At 44.7% G+C, this 20,365-nt stretch overlaps 1 pseudogene; it reads left to right on the forward strand.

The window, feature by feature from the left end:
- Window positions 1-16,801: 16,801 nt before the first annotated feature.
- On the forward strand, window positions 16,802-18,856 carry LOC123191318 (V-type proton ATPase catalytic subunit A-like; annotated as a pseudogene).
- Window positions 18,857-20,365: the final 1,509 nt, after the last annotated feature.

Here is a 20,365-nt window from a genome sequence, read left to right on the forward strand (position 1 = left end):
GCCGTTGAAACAGAAGTTGGGAAGGCTCAAATGTCATTGCAACGACATGTCAACACTCATGGCCGCTTTAGTTAAGTATGTCGATTCAGATAATACCAAGGATCCGGATTCAGAGGAGGACAAACCGGAGAAGGGAAAGAAGAACGGCGGTACAAAAGGGCAGCACCACAACCAAGGGGGCCATGGGAATAACAGTAAGCGTAAAGCGGATAATCCAGATTTGGTGGCTAACATAAATATGCAGCGTCGCAAAGGTAAACCGCCCCAGCGCGGCATGAATCTGGAGCGTTTGTTAAACCAGCCCTGCCCGAAGCATGGAACCAAGGAGGCCCCTTCCTCACATCTTTGGAAGGATTGTCACATAATGAGAGAGTTCAAAAATTCTGATTTATACCGGTATGATCAGGATCCACCGGGCGGTTCAGGCCCAGGTTTCCATGGAGGCGGTGGTTCAAACTCTGGATTTCAGAACAACCAGGGCCATCAAAACAACCATGGTAATAACCAGCAGAATAACCAAGGGAATCAGCAACAGTCAGGTTACCAGAGTCACCCCAAACAGTTGAACAGCGGACAGTATCATGTGTTCACTACTAGCTTGTGCAAGCGAGATCAGAAACTTCACAAGAGGGCAGTCAATGCTGTTGAACCGGCCGTACCACATTATCTACGATGGTCGGAGCAACCCATTGTATGGAGCAGAGAGGATCACCCACCCCGGGTTGACAATCTGGGTCAACTAGCTTTGGTGGTAGCCCCTCAGGTAGGGAGCTATAAGTTTACCAAGGTTCTGATGGATGGAGGGAGCAGCATCAACATCCTGTATTATGAGACTTTCCGTCGCATGGGGTTGACAGATAAGAATCTTAAACTATCAAACACTGTTTTTCATGGTGTAGTACCAGGTAAATCGGCATACCCTGTGAGGAAGATTGCTTTGGAAGTTGTGTTTGGAGATGAGCTTGATTCCAGGTCTGAGACGTTGACCTTTGAGGTGGTGAAAATCCAAAGTCCATATCACGCGCTATTTGGACGGCCGGCTTACGCAAAATTCATGGCGAGACCCTGTTATGTTTATCTATAGCTCAAAATGTCGGGTTATAAGGGGACGATCACAGTACATGGGAGTCGAAAGATTGCCTTGGATTGCGAGGAAGGTGAAGCGGCATAGGCTGAATCGGTTTGTGCAACAGAGGAGCTGAAATTCTATAAAGACAATGTTGATCCGGCGGACATGACCCCTCTGAAGAAGCCTACGATGGAGCATGACCCGGCCCTGACATTCAAACCGGCTAATGAGACTAAACTCGTTGACTTCGTCCCTGGTGATTCATTCAAGCAGTTTAGTATCAGTACAAATCTGGATCCAAAATAGGAAAGCATGCTCATCGAGTTTATCCATGAGAACCGGGACATCTTTGCATGGAAACCTTCTGACATGCCAGGTGTACCAAGGGAACTCGCTGAGCACACGCTAAATATTGATCCTAAGTTTAAACCGGTCAAACAGTACCTTCGCCGCTTTAACGAAGAAAGACGCAAGGCCATCGGCGAAGAGGTAGCTCGGCTGCTGGCAGCTGGGTTTATCGTCGAAGTGTTTCATCCCGAATGGTTGGCTAATCCGGTGCTTGTTCTTAAGAAAAATGGCACTTGGCGTATGTGTGTGGACTACACTGATTTGAATAAAGCTTGCCCGGCAGATCCTTTCGCTCTCCCACGTATTGATCAGATCATTGATGCAACGGCAGGTTGTGAGCGCCTGAGTTTTCTGGATGCTTATTCAGGTTATCATCAGATTAAGATGGCAGTTAAGGACCAGGAGAAAACAGCCTTCATCACTCCCTTTGGAGCCTTCTGCTATGTTTCTATGCCCTTTGGGCTCAAGAGTGCCCAAGCAACCTACCAGCGTTGTGTGCAGAATTGTCTTCACAACCAGATCGGGCGTAATGTTCATGCCTATGTGGATGATATCGTGGTGAAGTCCAGGAAGCAGGAAACCCTGATAAATGATCTCAAGGAGACGTTCGACAATCTTCAGGTTTACAAGATGATGCTCAACCCGGACAAATGCGTTTTTGGTGTTCCGGCAGGCAAACTTTTGGGTTTTCTTGTGTCTAACAGGGATATTGAGGCAAATCCAGAGAAGATCAAAGCAATCACATCCTTGGCTAAACCGGCGTGTATCAATGATGTTCAGCGTCTGGCGGGCCGGATTGCAGCCCTCAGCCGATTTATCAGCCGTTTGGGAGAGAAGGCGATTCCCCTGTATCAGATGTTGAAGAAAACGGATAAATTCGTCTGGACTGACGCCGCCAATGCGGCATTCGAGGAATTGAAGCGGCAGCTAGCTGAACCGCCAGTCCTCGCTGCTCCAGTTGATAATGAGCCTCTATTGTTGTACGTGGCTGCCAACGCCCGGGCGGTCAGTGTGGCGATTGTGGTTGAGCGTAAGGAGGCCGGAAAAGAATATCCGGTTCAACGACCAGTTTATTATATCAGTGAGGTACTGATCGAATCAAAGCAAAGATATCCGCATTGGCAGAAGCTAGTGTATGGAGTTTTCATGGCAAGTAGGAAACTCAAGCAATATTTTCAAGGTCATCCTATCACAGTGGTCAGTTCTGCTCCCTTGGGCGATATAATCCAGAATAGAGAGGCAACTGGCCGGGTTGCGAAGTGGGCGATCGAGCTTGGTCCCCATGGTTTGAGGTATACACCCCGAACAGCTATCAAATCTCAGGCGCTTGTGGACTTCATCAATGATTGGACCGAGTTACAGGCACCAGAAGACAAACCGGATAATACATACTGGACCATTCACTTTGATGGATCCAGGCAGCTGGAAGGCTCGGGGGCTGGAGTTGTCCTCACTTCCCCTCGAGGAGATAAGATTTGTTATGTTCTCCGCTTAATGTTTCCTTGTACTAACAATGCAGCGGAGTACGAGGCCTTGCTCCACGGTCTTCGTGTAGCTAAGGAAATGAACTTAAGCCGGGTTCGATGCTTTGGAGATTCTGATCTGGTGGCTCAGCAAGTTTCTGGTACTTGGGATTCTAAAGACCCGCTCATGGCGGCTTATAGGCGCGAGGTGGATATTGTAGCAGGTCACTTTAAGGGTTATCAGGTGGAGCACATCGACCGGCGCAAGAATGAAGCAGCAGATGCTCTAAGCCGACTGGGATCTCAGCGTAAACCGGTACCACCTAATACCTTTCTAGATATCTTGCATAACCCGTCTGTAAAGTTGCCTACAGAGGAGGATTTAGCTGTTCCTGATCCGGAGGCCCAGTTGGTAGCCGTTTTACATGCCACTCCGGATTGGACGGTTCCATATTTGGCGTATCTGAACCGGGGCGAATTACCAGAAGACGAACTTTTCGCCAGGCAGATAGTCCGGCGGTCCAAGTCTATGGTTGTTCACAATGGCGAGTTGCACCGTTCTAGCGTTTCAGGCGTATTCCAACGTTGTGTTTCTCCTGAAGAAGGACAAGAGATTCTACGGGAAATCCATGAAGGGGATTGCGGTCACCATGCCAGCTCAAAGTCCTTGGTTGCTAAGGCTTTCCGACACGGGTTCTACTGGTTGACAGCTCATTCTGATGCGGAAGACTTGGTAAAGCGGTGTGACGCTTGTCAGAAATTTTCACGTCGTGCTCATGTTCCTGCTCAGGAGTTACGCATGATCCCCATCACTTGGCCGTTTGCTACTTGGGGGCTTGATATGGTTGGACCCTTTAAGCGTTCTAAGGACAAGAAGACCCACCTGTTGGTGGCGGTTGACAAGTTCACCAAATGGGTTGAAGCGGAGCCCGTCAGTAAATGTGATGCAGCCACGGCGGTTCAATTTCTCAAAAATATTATTTTCCGTTTCGGCTTTCCACATAGCATCATCACAGATAATGGTACGAACCTTTCTAAAGGTGAGATGGAGGAGTTCTGCCAACGAGAGCACATCCGGCTTGATGTAGCGTCCGTGGCTCACCCCCAGTCCAATGGTCAAGCTGAGAGGGCGAATCAAGAAATCCTGAAGGGTATCAAGCCTCGGCTCATGGTCCCTTTGAAGCGGACGCTGGGTTGTTGGGTGGAGGAATTACCATCTGTGTTATGGAGCATAAATACCACCCCAAACCGATCTACGGGATATACACCCTTGTTCCTGGTCTATGGGGCTGAGGCTGTCCTCCCAAGTGATATTCGTCACGACTCGCCCCGGGTCGCGAATTATGTTGAAGCGGATAACGAGCAAGCACGCCAAGAGGCGCTGGACCTGTTAGATGAGAAGCGAGACATGGCTTTGGCTCGGTCGGCAGTTTATCAGCAAGACCTGCGGCGTTATCACAGCCGCCGGGTTAAGACAAGAACCTTTCAAGAAGGTGATTTGGTACTTCGGCTCATTCAAGACCAGACTGATATGCATAAGTTATCCCCGCCTTGGGAAGGGCCTTTTGTGGTCAGCAAAAATCTGCACAACGGATCATACTACCTCATTGACGTCCGAGAAGACTCACGTAGCTCTGAGGAGGAGACCCGGCGGCCATGGAACATAGCTCTCCTACGGCCTTATTACACTTGAAGCCACAGGCTTTTCATATGTACATATTTCAACAATGTATATATTATGATTAATATAATAAACCGGCATCCTTGCTATCAAGCAGGGCCTCCGCCGTTTTTTCTTCAAATATCTGTTAACATGGGGGCTTCCTGTTCAAACATAGGTGTATTCACCAAAGAGAACATAGCGTTACTACCCTCTTGACGCAGCTATCACGCCATAACAAAGCTTGGGAGCTTCACACCCAAGGGGCCAAAGAGAGTCTTGTTGCTACGCACAACTCAAACATAGGCACCCATTGAGCACAGCTCACAAAGTTACTTGGGGGCTCTTTGCGTCAAATACCAAAGAGTTTGAAAGGACCCTTGTAGCTGGGTATCGACCCACGGCTTGGAAGCCTGGTGTATTCACCTAAAACCCCGGGTTAACCTGCCTTCATCAAGTAAGCCACTCCTATCCAGGTAATCCTGGCACGACCCGTCGAACGTTTGACAGTTACTCTCATTGAGACCCTGAACTTGTCAAAGTTAAAACGATGATTGGTTAGTTGGAGGGCCATCTTAAAAGGCTTTGCCAAAATGGTTTAACTCAGTGGCCTGGCAGCCCATGAAAAGCCTCGATTTGGGCCTGGCAGCCCTCGAAAAGCCTCGACTACGTTTTTTTTTGTTTGCTTTTTCCCAAGTTTTTGTTTTTCGTGAGGTCGACGTTAAACTGGAGTTTTTTAACCCGGCATGGCTTACGGATCTTCTGTTAAAATATACAATTAAAGGTAATCCGGCATCCCTCAAAACCGGTCTGGCTTTGACACTTTGTCTCCAGCAATCGGCCGGTGTTCATCACAACCCGGTTCTATATCATATATATATACCAACATGGCATGGTGGAAGTTGGGTTTTCACCTTTCTTCAAATCACAATTGGTAAACCAACAGCAATGTTTTATATCACAGGTATGATTTATTATTGCTGCAACTGTAGTTGCTTATAAAGTTGTGTTGGGTATTTTGACCCGTCCGGCGGTAAACCGCCTGGACAGATTTTCCTTATGCAGGCACAGGGATTGCATAATATTGTAAAAATACATAAGCCAGTACTGAAATTCTCATGACAAATCAACGCAAAGTGTATCCCGCTGCACGAGGGCAACGGATCAAAGTATTTTCCACTAGCTTATTACAAGGCGCTTGAAGGCCCAAAATATGGTGTTTCCAGCAGAACAAGGTCACTCTAATTGTCGGATCAAGTCTCATTACCATGTTGATGCGAAGTTGATGGGTCATCTGGCGTCGGTTCAGCCTCCTCTTCCCCACCTAGCGGCTGGAAGTTTGTGGTGGTCCAGTCAATCCGGGTTAAGGCCTGAAAGATAGCTTCTTCACTGATAAGTTCTGACGGATCAATGTCAGGGGCATAAGTGTGCTTACGGATTCCTGGAATAAGATTTTGCGCCTCCGGAATGACAGGGTTAGCCCGTTTGTTGTTGGCATCATAATAAGACCGGTGAACCGTCAAGTTAGCATCTTCTGCCAGCTGACTCGCCAGAGGACGCATCTCCCTTGTCACTCTTTTAAGGGTTGTATCATCAAAATCTGCCCTGTTTTCTTGTGTGCTTGGAAAGCCTTTGGCAAGGTCAACCGGATCCAAGTCAGCTATCCATGCTTTGGCTCGGGTAAGTGCCAACAAACGCCGGCCCTGGCAGCAGATCGCTTCACCTCTTCTAGTTGTGGTGGTACCATGGATAGCCTTATCAGAGTATCCTTGATCAGTGTTGGGGCCGGATTGTCATAGGAGGCGGCACAGATAACCCGTTGAGCACCGGTGTAAAGTTGTTCCAGAAGAGTATATGCTACTTTCAGCTTCATGCGTACATCTGAGCCCAGATGAGTAATGCGGCTCCCTGCAACGGTTTAAGAATTTCATATTTCAACCGGTACCTTACAAGATGGGTATTTCAAATACTTTGCTAGGAGTACTTACCAAATACGGCGGAGGTCATGGCGTTCACTTGACGCTTTAACCCAGAAAGCTCTTCTGCCACCGGTTTAAGTGCAGATTCGGCGTCTTCAGCCCGTTTCAGCAATGTCCCCTTTTCAGTGTCCCAGTTGGCACGTTCCGTCTTGAATTCTTCTTTCAGTCGTTCCATGGAAGTTAAAGCGGCTCGAAGTTCATCTTTGTCTTTGGAAGATTCTTCTTGGTGAGATTTGATACTTTCTTGAAGATCAGCAATCTGCGTCCGTTGATGGTTTATGTCAGCCTACCAAAATCAAGAGGAGCATTTCAATATTTTATCAAAAGTCCCAAGCATACAACTGGTTCTACACTTCGCACTTGGGGGCTAATGCGGATTAATTCTTTCTTACTGCTTATTCAAAGTCCCAAGGATTCATACAAGTTTCAATCCTGGCACTTGGGGGCTAATGCGGATTAATTCTTTCTTACTGCTTATTCAAAGTCCCAAGGATTCATACAAGTTTCAATCCTGGCACTTCGGGGCTAATGTGTGTTTGTTCAAAAAACTTAAAGGTCAACAATGTGCAGTTTGGAAATTCAAAGTCCCGGTTTGTTTTTACAAATTAAACCGACCCTTGGGGGCTACAGGATACAAGGCAGTGAAAATACAAAGATAAGGAGGAAAATGTTTACCCCATAACGTTCCTTCATCAGATTTACCAAGTCAGCCTCATTATCTCGACTTGTATAAAGCCGGTTCAAGAAACCGGAATGAAGATCCTGGGCAGAAAGATTAGCATATTTTGACATATCAATTTCCATCTTCCTCTTGCCCATTGAAATAAACTCATCCTTGGTGGTATGTTTTGGATCACCCGGAGTGGTATAAGCAGTGCCAGTAACAATAACGTCATCGTCTTTGGCTGGGCTTGGCGGATTAGCACTTGACTTTAGTGGATCAGCAGCCGGACTTGCGGGCATAGCATGTGGACTTGAGGTATCCTCATGTATGGCCGGTTCAGCTTCCGGCGGATTAGCATTGATAGTTGGCTCTGGCAGGGTAAAATCATCCATGAGATTATCAAGATTTTTATCAAGATCCTTAGGAGCTTTCTCCGGTTCAACTTCACCGGTAGGGGCGCTGGTCTTGGCCTTCTTACTCAAACAAGCTTGAGCACTAATATTAAAACAAAGATTAGCATGGTCAACTGAGTTATGAAAGAGAAGGGAAGACTACACACTTACCAGGGACGGTTTTCAGTGGAGGCAGCTGAGTGGTTGATGAACCGCCAGACGAATTAGAAGATGCCTGATAATTTGAATGAGAGGAATTGAGAGGGCATCAGAAGAAACCTTTCAAAAGATAACGTCTTTCAGGAGAACAAGCAACCTCTAGACGACGTTTCCGGTTTGGGGTGTGAGGTAAACCGGAAGAAGTGACCTGTTGACCACTGTGCCGGGTTGTGCGACGCCCTTCGGTTTGCTGTGTCTCCAAAGAAAGTTTTTGATCCAAATGAGCAACAGGGTGAGAGCATTTCACTTTTCGAACTGCACGGCGAAATCGTTGAACCGGCACAAGTTCTGAGTCAGAAAGACAAATTACCTCAACATGATCTGCATGGCTGGCCTCCGCATCATCCTGGGAATAATCATTATCAGTAAAATATATGGATAGAAGTCAAGGGAGTCAAACTTTACCTCATCAGCCGAGTCATCGACATCTTCTGGTGGTTCCGAAGACTCAGCAGTTTTCTTTTTGGCAGCTTTTTTGATGACTTTGGTCTTACCACGAGGAGCTTTAGCTACTTTGTCTTGAGTTTTCTTTTTCCAAAAGGAGCTACTGGCCTATGGAAATTGCACAAAAAGATTATTATAGCAGTGTCAAAGCGGAGAAGGATCAGGAAAAGTACAAGATTAAAATATTTACCACTGGCGGTTTGTTGGAGGCGTAAAAAGGACGCAGACCAATTTGAGTACATACGGCGAGCAGTTCGTCAAGTATCTTCTTTACACCTTCACTGACGTCATCGTCCGTCAGTTCTATTGAATTAAATCGTTGAGGATCATTGGTGTTGCCGGTGTATTCAAACATCAATCCGGGCCGGCGGCTTAAAGGAAGAATGCACCATGAAATCCAGCAACGGACGAGATCAACACCAGTTAAACCATTGGCAAGAAGAGCCCGGAGTTTGGCGAGTTGAGGTGCATAGGCTTGTCGATCTTTGGCAGGCAATCTCTGAGGTAAAGGGTGATTATTACTGAGCCGGTGCGTACGGTAGCCCGGCAAGGGATTCTCTTCGACAGGGGCAGTATTCTGACAATAGAACCAGGTTTGGTTCCAGTCTTTTGGATGGCTATGAAGTTTGGCGTGAGGAAAATCAACCTCTTTCCTCTTTTGGATTGACACACCGCCAAGTTCAGTATTAGGTCCATCAGAAAATTCCGTCCGGCGGTTTAAGTGAAAGAGATCTAGAAAGAGGTCGACGGTTGGTTCTTCTTGCAGATAAACCTCGCAGAATACTTGGAAATTGCATATGTTGGACACAGAATTTGGTCCAATATCTTGAGGATGAAGTTGGAGCCTGGCAAGAACATCCCGGAAAAATTTTGATCCGGGAGGACTGAAACCTCGAGCTAAATGTTGCAAGAATACAATCACTTCTCCATCTTGAGGTTCAGGGGGGCACTCAGGGCCAGGAACTCGCCAACGGAGGACATTTTTTGAAGCCAAAGCGCCGGTGGTGATATATTCATTGATTTGCATTTCTGTGGTCCGAGACGGAACCCAGTTGCAAGCAGCAAATTGCTTCGTCATCTTACAAAGTCTGTAAAAGGAAAATGGACGGTTTACGATTGGCGGTTCGTATGTGTTTGTCAAAATGTTAAACCGGCAATTCAAGGTATACGTATGAAGTGAACCGGGCATGGCTGTTCAAAGTCTAGATGGCGGTTTAAGTGAGGGCTAATGACATACGACGGATTATCAACACTAAAGGATAAACCGCCTTTTGGAGGCAGAACCCCAAGCTGGAAATTTGTTAAGTGTGGAACAAACAGGTTTCACAAGTTGCAATTATTATTTTGGATCAAACGGTCGCTCTGGAAGGAAAAATTTCTAGACCTAAAACAGTGCAGAGAAGTTCATACACTCAAAGAGGGCTTCCAAACAATGGAAATGAGATCTATTTTTATGCAAGATAAGCACAAACAATTGCTGCAGCAGTTCTACGTTGTTTTTACAATCTAAACAGGGCATTGGAGGTGAAAACTAACAAGGGTTTGCATCGGGCGGCGATGACCACCGACGAACTCAACAAAGTTCCAATGCAGATCTGAGAAGGGGAAGGAGAAGAACTCACGGATGTGGACGAGCTGCGGAGGTTCGCCGTCGATTTCTGGTCAGAGTCAGGTCGATGCAGCGGCCTGAGTCGGTGCGGACTGGAAGATCAACGACGGGCGGCGGCGATACTTGAGGTCTTCGGGTCGCGAGGAGGAAGACGATGCGGTTTGGAAAGGGGGAAAATGGAAGGCGCCCCGGTCTTATTTATAAGGAAGTGGGATAAAACAGCAGGCGCGAAAATCGAGGAATCGGAAGCGGCAAAAGAGGATGCAGCTGTCGCCTCGATCTTCGGGAATTAATTAAAGAGAAGGGAATCTTTATAAAACTTTTTATACAGGAATGACGTCACAATGATTTACTACAGTAACAGAAGATGACGTCATGGCGATTCACCAAAGTTCACAGGGAGAAGACAATATGGCGGTTTACGAGAATTGCCAGAAATTCAAGGATTGAAGACTGACATGAACAGGTTCAAATCAATCTGGGGCCTAATGTTGAGGATATAACCACTGAGGGTAAACCGCCCAGGAGGGGCCGGTTCACCTTCAGTTATACTGAAGCCCAAGGAAACCCAGAAGATGGCGCTTTACGGATGAAGCTTAGAGGCCCAGAGCCCGCAGGCGATTTAGGGCCCATGATAGTAAACCGCCATGATTGTATAAACTTGCATTGTAAGATAAGAAAGAAGAGACCGAGGCGGACACTTGTATGAGCCAGCCTTGGGACTCTGTAGACCGGCGGGGGCCCTCCTGAGTATATAAAGGGGTGACCCGGCGGCGGTTCAGGGAGAGAGAAAAAAGGACAACTCGAAGCCAGACAAAGCGGATTCGCTCCCTGGCCTTCGAAACCCCAGCAATACCAATCACAACTAGACGTAGGCTTTTACCTTCATCGAAGGGGCCGAACTAGTATAAAACTCTCGTGTCCCCTTGTCCGGTTTAACCCTTTCAAGCTAACCCATAGCGATGGCTCCACGACTAAGTCCCTTCATGAGGACATCTGCCGTGACAATTCCACGACAACACGCCTCTTCGGCCGCTGCCTGTTCGCTTCACCTCCCACCGCAGCCTCTTCGCGTCCTTCTCCTGTGCCTATATAAGAGAGGTCGCTCCTCTCTAGAGAGACACACCAGAAGATCCCCTTCCTCTCTCCAAAAAGTTCCTGAGCACTGCGATGCTGCTACGATCTTCCCCATCCTGGCTTGCGGCGTGCACCGCAGGTCAGGACAGTAGGCCTCCGAAACCACACCTTTTGAGTCCTGTATGGGAGAAGGGTGATAAGGTTTTTGGGGAGCGCTCAGCGTGACTATTGGCTGCTTCATCACGGACGATCCGGTCGCCAACAACTACTTCCCCGACAACGACTTCTTCCCCGATGTCCACGACCTCCTCGACGACATGGCAGGCGAGGACACCGACCCCAAGTGCAGCGCTTCTGCTGCTGTTGTCCCGTACGTGTTCTTGTCTTTCCTGTTAAAGGTTCTGTCACAGTTCCTTGTTCTAGTCCTTGTCCTACACATGTTAGGTTCTACTTCATATATGCTACTTGTTATACTGTCTGCTTTAGATATGATAGGCTACGGTTCATATATGCAGAAGCTATTTACCTTCTCTCTGTCAGAACGCGTGACTTGTTTTATCTCTTCTATACTAGTCATGCTTTATCTAGTATTTCTGTTAATAAAATCATTTGGTAAATTGCTCATATTTCCAACAATCCAAAAACCTTATTATAGGCAATTTACCCCAAGTGGTTTTGCTGCTTCCATGAGACCTCCTATGTTTGAGGGTATCCACTATAAGAGGTGGCGCGTGAGAGCAGTCTTATGGTTTCAAACCATGAGTTGCTATGACACCACTCTCGGCAAACCTGAAGGAGAGCTTGATGCTCAACAGGCACAAGCTTTTCAGAAAATGGATACTCTGTTTAAGGCTGCTCTCTTGAGTGTTCTTGGTGAGAACATAGTTGATGCTTATGCGTCAATTGATAATGGAAAAGATATGTGGGATGCACTCGGGGCCAAGTTTGGGGTCTCAGATGCTGGCACTGAGCTGTACATCATGGAGCAATTCTATGATTACAGGATGACTGAAGAGCGCTCTGTGGTTGAGCAAGCTCATGAGATACAGTCATTTGCTAGAGAACTTGAGCACTTCAGTTGTATGCTACTGGACAAGTTTGTTGCCGGAGGTATCATCACTAAGCTTCCTCCTTCATGGAGGAACTTTGCCACCTTGCTGAAGCATAAGAGGCAGGAGTTTTCCGTCCCGGATCTCTTTGGCACTCTTGATGTGGAAGAAAAGGCGAGAGCAAAGGACACACGTGCTCGAGGTATTGAGGGAGGATCTAGTGCCAATGTGGTACAGAAGCAGAACTTCCAGCCCCACAAGTTCAAGAACAAGGGCAAGTTTGATGGAAAAGCAAAGTTTGATGGGAAGAACAAGGCTGTGCAACACACGAACTTCAAGAAGAAGAATGGCAAGAAGAAAGGTGCTTGTCATGTGTGTGGGGATCCTGATCATTGGGCTCCTAGTTGCCCTAATCGCTATGACAAGCGTCATCCTGGGAAAGGCGGCAAGACCGCTAATGTTGTCATTGGAGACACTGACATGAAGGATGCTGGGTATGGTATATTTCCCACTATTCTTTCAGTATGTCATTCTCCTGACTGGTTGATTGACACGGGTGCTAATGTGCATGTATGCGGTGATATTTCCATGTTTTCGTCTTATCAGACCGCAGGGACTTCAACCGTGCTGATGGGCAACGGTTCAAGTGCTTCTGTTTGTGGTGTTGGCACGGTCGATCTGAAGTTTACTTCAGGGAAGACCGTGCGGCTGAAGAACGTGCATTATGTCCCCTCCGTCAATAAAAATCTTGTTAGCGGATCTCTTCTGTGTAGAGATGGCTACAAGCTTGTCTTTGAGTCGAATAAATTTGTAATATCCAAGTATGGAACCTTTGTTGGTAAAGGCTATGAGTCATGAGGCTTGTTTCGTTTATCCTTATCAGACGTTTGCAATAAAGTTGTTAATCATATTTGCAACAATAGTGAATCCGATGTGTGGCATTCACGTCTTTGTCATGTTAACTTTGGTTGCATGTCGCGACTAGCGAAGTTGAACTTAATCCCTAGTTTCACCACCGTCAAGGGATCTAAGTGTCAAGTGTGTGTGCAAGCTAAGCAACCTCGTAAGTCTCACACGACTGCGGAAATAAGAAATCTTTCACTACTAGAGCTCATACATTCAGATCTATGTGAAATGAATGGTGTGTTGACAAAAGGTGGAAAGAAATATTTCATGACGTTAATTGATGACTCCACTAGATACTGCCGTGTGTATCTTCTAAAATCTAAGGATGAGGCTTTGAACTTTTTCAAGATCTACAAAGCTGAAGTGGAAAACCAACTTGATCGAAAAATCAAGAGGCTTAGGTCCAACCATGGTGGAGAGTATTTTTCCAATGAGTTTGATGCTTTTTGTGCGGAACATGGTATAATCCATGAGAGGGCTCCTCCCTACTCACCTCAGTCAAATGGGGTGGCCGAAAGAAAGAACCGTACTCTAACTGATTTGGTTAACGCCATGTTAGATACATCGGGTCTCTCCAAGGCATGGTGGGGGGAGCCGATATTGACAGCATGTCATGTCCTGAACTGAGTCCCCACAAAGAACAAAGAGATAACTCCATTCGAGGAATGGGAGAAGAAAAGGTTAAAACTCTCTTATCTGCGAACATGGGGTTGTTTGGCGAAAGTCAATGCTCCAATTTCAAAGAAGCGGAAGCTTGGACCAAAGACTATGGATTGTGTTGTCCTGGGATATGCTTTTCATAGCATTGGCTATAGATTCTTGGTTGTAAAATCTGAGGTACCTGACATGCATGTCGGTACGATCATGGAGTCGAATGATGCGACTTTCTTTGAAGATATCTTTCCCATGAAGGATATGGCTACCTCATCTAATCAGGAGATGCCTAGTTCATCGAATCAGGAACCAGTTACAATTACCGAACCCACAATTTCAATGGAACAATTTAAAAGTCCTATGGAGGAGAACAATGAAGTTCCTATTAGGAGCAAGAGACAGAGGACTGCAAAGTCCTTTGGTGATGATTTTCTTGTGTACCTCATAGATGACACTCCCAGTTCTATTTCAGAGGCCTATGCATCTGAAGATGCTGACTACTGGAAGGAAGCGGTTCATAGCGAGATGGATTCCATCTTGACAAATGAAACTTGGGAGATAACTGATCGTCCTTATGGGTGCAAACCTATAAGATGCAAATGGGTATTCAAGAAGAAGCTTAGGCCTGATGGTACTATTGAAAAGTACAAGGCTCGGCTCGTGGCTAAGGGTTATACCCAAAAGGAAGGTGAAGACTTCTTTGATACTTACTCACCTGTGGCTCGACTGACCACTATTCGAGTTCTACTTTCACTAGCTGCCTCGCATGGTCTTCTCGTTCATCAAATGGATGTTAAGATCGCTTTCCTAAATGGAAAGTTGGACGAGGAAATTTATATGGAACAACCAGATGGGTTTGTACTAGATGGTCAGGAAGGGAAAGTGTGCAAGTTGCTGAAGTCTTTGTACGGACTTAAGCAAGCACCCAAACAGTGGCATGAGAAGTTTGAAAGAACTTTAATAGCTGCAGGCTTTGTTGTGAACGAAGCTGACAAATGTGTGTACTATCGCCATGGTGGGGGCGAGGGAGTTATCCTGTGCTTGTATGTTGATGACATACTGATTTTCGGAACCAATCTGAATGTTATTAAGGAGGTCAAGGATTTCCTATCTCGTTGTTTTGAGATGAAGGATTTAGGAGTGGCTGATGTCATTCTGAACATCAAGTTGTTGAGAGACGATGATGGTGGGATTACATTGCTTCAATCTCACTATGTGGAAAAGATCTTGAGTCGCTTTGGCTATAGTGACTGCAAGCCCTCTCCAACACCATATGATGCTAGTGTGTTGCTTCGAAAGAATGGAAGAATTACTAGAGACCAATTGAAGTATTCTCAGATTATTGGCTCGCTTATGTACTTAGCCAGTGCTACAAGACCTGACATCTCTTTTGTTGTTAGCAAACTGAGTCAGTTTGTTTCAAAACCAGGAGATGTGCATTGGAAAGCTCTAGAGAGAGTTTTGCGTTATTTGAAAGGCACTGCAAATTATGGAATTCACTACACCGGGCATCCAAAGGTGCTTGATGGGTATAGTGACTCAAACTGGATCTCAGATGCTGATGAGATAAAGGCCACGAGCGGTTATGTATTCACTCATGGAGGTGGCATTGTTTCTTGGAAGTCTTGCAAGCAGACCATCTTAACGAGATCAACAATGGAAGCAGAACTCACAGCACTAGATACAGCTACGGTCGAAGCAGATTGGCTTCGTCGGCTCTTGAATGACTTACCGGTTGTTGAGAAACCTGTACCGGGTATCCTTATAAACTGCGACAATCAAACTGTGATCACGAAAGTGAGCAGCTCAAAGGATAACATGAAGTCATCAAGACACGTTCAGAGAAGGTTAAAGTCTGTCAGAAAAATGAAAAACTCCGGAGTTATTGCATTGGATTATATCCAAACTTCTAAGAAATCTGGCAGATCCTTTTACTAAGGGTCTATCACGTAATGTGATAGATAATGCATCGAGGGAGATGGGTATGAGACCCACAATATGAGTTGTTCACAGTGGTAACCTATTCTTTGTGATCGGAGATCCCGTGAATTAGATGTGGAAGACAAGCTGTTGGTCAACTGAGAGGAGAGTATCCTTACTATTCACAATACCACTCCATGAAGATGCAATACTCTCCTTATCTGCATGGCAGGTTGATGTATATCTTAATGTGTTCTGGGTGGCTTATTTAAGCAGAGATGTTATCCTGCAGAACATCTTTTGAAGAACACACCTATATGAGTCTGATTGTCAAACGTCGCAGTCTATGAGAGTAGGGTTCTCTCTAGTAAACTCATGAAAGGTCACGGAGTATGACGCATAAGCTCCACCCGCGGGGAAGACCCACGGTAGCCACGTATCGGTCAAGGCTTTATGTGAAGCTAGATTCGCAGAAAACTTGCAGTTCAAGGCCCAGTCCACTGTTCAAGTTGCTTACTAGTGTAGCATAGAGTTCTAGGTGGAAGTTCAACTTAACAGTCTCCACTGCGGTACCGGTATATAAAACAGTGTTTTGGAACCAAAGGCAAATTTTTGTGTGCCTCTGGGATCTGGTGGGGGATTGCTGGAATTTTGTCTATTTTGGGCCTAGCCCAATAGCAGTTTCAGAAATTCCTAATAAATCCTAGAGGCCCACGCAGCCCATTTGTGCAAGGCAAGAGGTGGAACAAAAGTTTAGTCCCACATTGCTAGTTTAGAGGGAGTTGGACCTCTTTATAAGGGAGGTTCTTTCCCCACATGTATGAGCATGAGAACAAGAGGGACATCCACGCGCGCTCCTCCTCCGCCGCCCGCCTCGGCACGCCTCATCACGACGCGCCGCGCCGCGGGTTGCGGGAATGAGCCGAGCCGATGTCTAAATTTTTGCCACGCACGGCGCGCCTCTTCGGCCGCTGCCTGTTCGCTTCGTCTCCCTTCGTTGCTTCACCTCCCGCCGCAGCCTCTTCGCGTCCTTCTCCTGTGCCTATATAAGAGAGGTCACTCCTCTCCAGAGAGACACACCAGAAGATCCCCTTCCTCTCGCCACAAAGTTTCTGAGCACTGTGTTGCTGCTACGATCTTCCCCATCCCGGCTTGCTGCGTGCACCGCAGGTCGGGACAGTAGGCCTCCGAAACCGCACGTTTTGAGTCATGTACGGGAGAAGGGTGATAAGGTTTTTGGGGAGCGCTCAGCGCGACTATTGGCTGCTTCATCACGGACGATCCGGTCGCCAACAACTACTTCCCCGACGACGACTTCTTTCCCGACGTCCACGACCTCCTCGACGACATGGTAGGCGAGGACACCGACCCCGAGTCCAGCGCTTCTACTGCTGCTGTCCCGTACGTGTTCTTGTCTTTCCTGTTAAAGGTTCTGCCGCAGTTCCTTGTTCTAGTCCTTGTCCTACACATGTTAGGTTCTACTTCATATATGCTACTTGATATACTGTCTGCTTTAGATATGATAGGCTACGGTTCATATATGCAGAAGCTATTTACCTTCTCTTTGTCAGAACGCATGACTTGTTTTATCTCTTCTATATTAGTCATGCTTTATCTAGTATTTCTGTTAATAAAATCATTTGGTAAATTGCTCATATTTCCAACACTGTGTGCACATGCTAATGTTCGCTGACTCTATTGTAGACTGTCTTTGAGAACAATTTGATGAACCACAGTGTCGCCCTTCCACCTGGTTCTATGGGGAAAGTAAATTACGTCGCTTCAGCTGTTCAGTACAGCCTATAGGTTAGTGGAAGCTATCGCTTTATTCCAATTTCTAATTTATCTGCATGTGTTCTACCCATGCTTAACTTTATTTGAAACACTACTCTTGTCATGTATGCAGGATACAGTGCTAGAGTTAGAATTTCAGGGCATGAAAAAACAATTTACTATGCTTCAGGTAAGAAAGTTATTTCATACAACTCTTTTTAGGAAAGTTGGTACTCCCTCTGTAACTTCTTATAAGATCTTTTAGAGTCCATGATAGTGTCAAAAAACGTTTTATTTTAAATTACAGAGGCAGTAGCTTATTGTGTTGAATTTATTGAACAGACATGGCATGTGTGTACACCAAGACCTGTTGCATCAAAGCTTTTTGCGGATACACCTCTTCATACAGGACAGCTTTGTGTACAACTCATCTTTAGCTTCAATTTCCATAATAAAATGTGTTCTTTTGTTTTATCATCATGGTTTCTCTTCTTACGTAACCAAACATTCTCAGATGTTAGTTTCTTATTGCCCTCCGAGTCCATTAAATCTCAGTCTTATCTATTTTGTGATGGTTCCAGCGTGTGCTTGACGCATCCCTTGGTTCTTGCAGGAACATGTGCTATTCCTGGTGCTTTTGGTTGTGGAAAAACTGTTATTAGTCAGGCACTTTCCAAGGTGATCACTAATTCTCCATTCTTTATTGCCCTGATGTAATAGCTCCAGAGAATTGTTCCTTCCATATATTTCTTGGTGGCATCTCTATACTGATTGTTGAGTTTAACAATCTCTGTAGTACTCCAGTTCTGAAGCTGTGGTTTATGTGAGATGTGGTGAAAGAACAAATGAGATGGCTGGGATTCTCATGGACTTGCCCCAATTGACAACGACGTTGCCCAACGGACGTGAAGAGTTTGTCATGAAGAGAACAACATTGGTTTCTAACGCGTCTAACATGCCCGTCGCTGCTCGTGAAGCCTCCATTTATACAGGTAAAGGTGTAATGCCTTGAAAGTCGTGGAAGTAAAGGGGATTTATTGATCAAGCTGGCTCATTATATTAGGGTTGTCTTGATCTTGCTTACTCAAGTGCTTCGCCAGTAGAGCTGCACAACATGTGCGATGTGCCAAGCCGTGCTTTCAAGTTGTGTCCTCGGCCCTCCCCGTCGTAATGGTCGTCTAGCATGAAGCTTGAAAGTTGATCCAAACCAACACCATGTATTCTTATGGATGTATGAGTCAACTCATTGTAGGTGGAGCTTTTCTCTTGCGCACAACTTACTTTATTTTATGCTTTATCAATGTAATGTCCAGTTTCATTTGCAGGTATACCATTACTCTTCTCATGGTATTGCAGATGCATCATGTGTAGCTTTTCAGCCTTGCAAAATAGAAGTTTAATTTATACATGCATATTGTCAGAATATTGGTGCGTTCAAAAGACTATGGGTGGAATTAACAAACTGGCTGAAAATATGAAACAAATCCAGGATGCTTTGCCAGCTTTTCATGGAGATTCTGCTAATTTCAACACGGTAATATTTAAGATTAATTAAAATCTTGCATTTTCATTGTTTTATCTGAATCACTTATCATCTATACTATTGCACATAAAACAGTTGCATGATTAACCAGAGGAGGAACTTCAAGAATTGGAGGGAGAGTGTGTGTCTGGTCAATAGGCAAGCAGTCCCCCCTGCTTCATCGGAAGCTACAATTGAAGAGGTTGCTGCACTACAAGCTAAAATGACGAAACGACCAAGTTAATGTTTGATCTTTTGTTACATCGATTTGTAAACCTTAATGTCTATTTGCTGCTTTCACAAGACTAACTCACTGTTGGACGTTGAAATACTACATATACAAGTAGATTTCCACATATAACTGTAATATTAGTCAAGACATGCGTTGCGCGTGCACGCTTACTAGTATCATAGAAAGAAAACAAATGAAGCAAAATCACGAGATAGAAAACATAGTAAACTCGGGAATGAAGCAAATGAAGCACTTTTCTATGAAGAAAACAAATGAAGCACTTTTTTCTAGGAGTAGTTGCATATTATTTTTTCAAAAATTACATCTACAGTTTATTGAAAACTGAAATGGATTAATCAAGAGGAGAAAAAATATCAAACCAGATTGCCTTTTCCAAAAACATGGTAGTTGGACATTTTTATTTCTTCATAGAAAAGTGCAACTCGGGAATAATCAGACTAGATAATGCTTACACGGAACTCGGATGCACTTTTACAAAACTGACAGTTCCGCATTTCTTTTAAAAAATGTGTGAGTACCTTTTCTAGAAAATTTGTATCGAGTTTAAAAAGCCCACGAAATATTCACGAACCCGAAACATATTTATAAGTTTAAAAAATGTTTATGATTTTTTAAAGAGACAAAAAAAGGATGAAGAAGTAAGAGAATAGTTTGAAAAGGGAAAAACTGCAAAAGAAACGAAAAAGAAAAGAATCCGGAAGAAAAAACAAAGAAAAACAAAAAAACAAGAAAAACACATGTAAAAAGAGGAAGAAACCCAGCCTAGAAACTTACTAAAACCGGATCATAAGCTACCGAAACCTTCTAAACCCACTTCCAAAAACCAGCTAGCTGAACGCTCCGAGCAATTAATGAGCGGTCCGTACTTGTTTGTTCTTTAGGCGATCTGTGTTCGTTCGTTTTTTTTCCTTTTTATTTATGTTTTCTTTTTTTGGTTTTCTTATTCCTTCTACAGATTTCTTTCATTTTCTTTTTTGTGTCATTATACTTATTTTTGTTTCTTTCATGATTTTATTCTCTTTCTTATTTTTTTGTTCTTGTTTCTTTTGGTTTCCAACAGTTTTCTTTTTGTTAATCTTTGTTTCTTTATCAATTTTCCCTATTTTTTAATCTGTTTTTTCTTTGAGTTACTTTTTCATTTATTTTCTTTCAATTGTTTCATTTTTTGTTTCAATGGGTTTTTTCTTGTATTTGTTTTTATTTCCATTATAAATATTTTTGTATATGTCATGAATATTTTTCTAATACACGGATACATTTTTTCTAATACAAGTTAATTTTTTTAGTAAATGCTTAAAAAAATTCTACACATTTTTTAATATTTTTAAATACTTGATTACAAAATTAAAATAAAATATTAACAT

This window comes from Triticum aestivum, chromosome 2A (assembly GCF_018294505.1).
Source record: "Triticum aestivum cultivar Chinese Spring chromosome 2A, IWGSC CS RefSeq v2.1, whole genome shotgun sequence".
NCBI lineage: Eukaryota > Viridiplantae > Streptophyta > Magnoliopsida > Poales > Poaceae > Triticum > Triticum aestivum.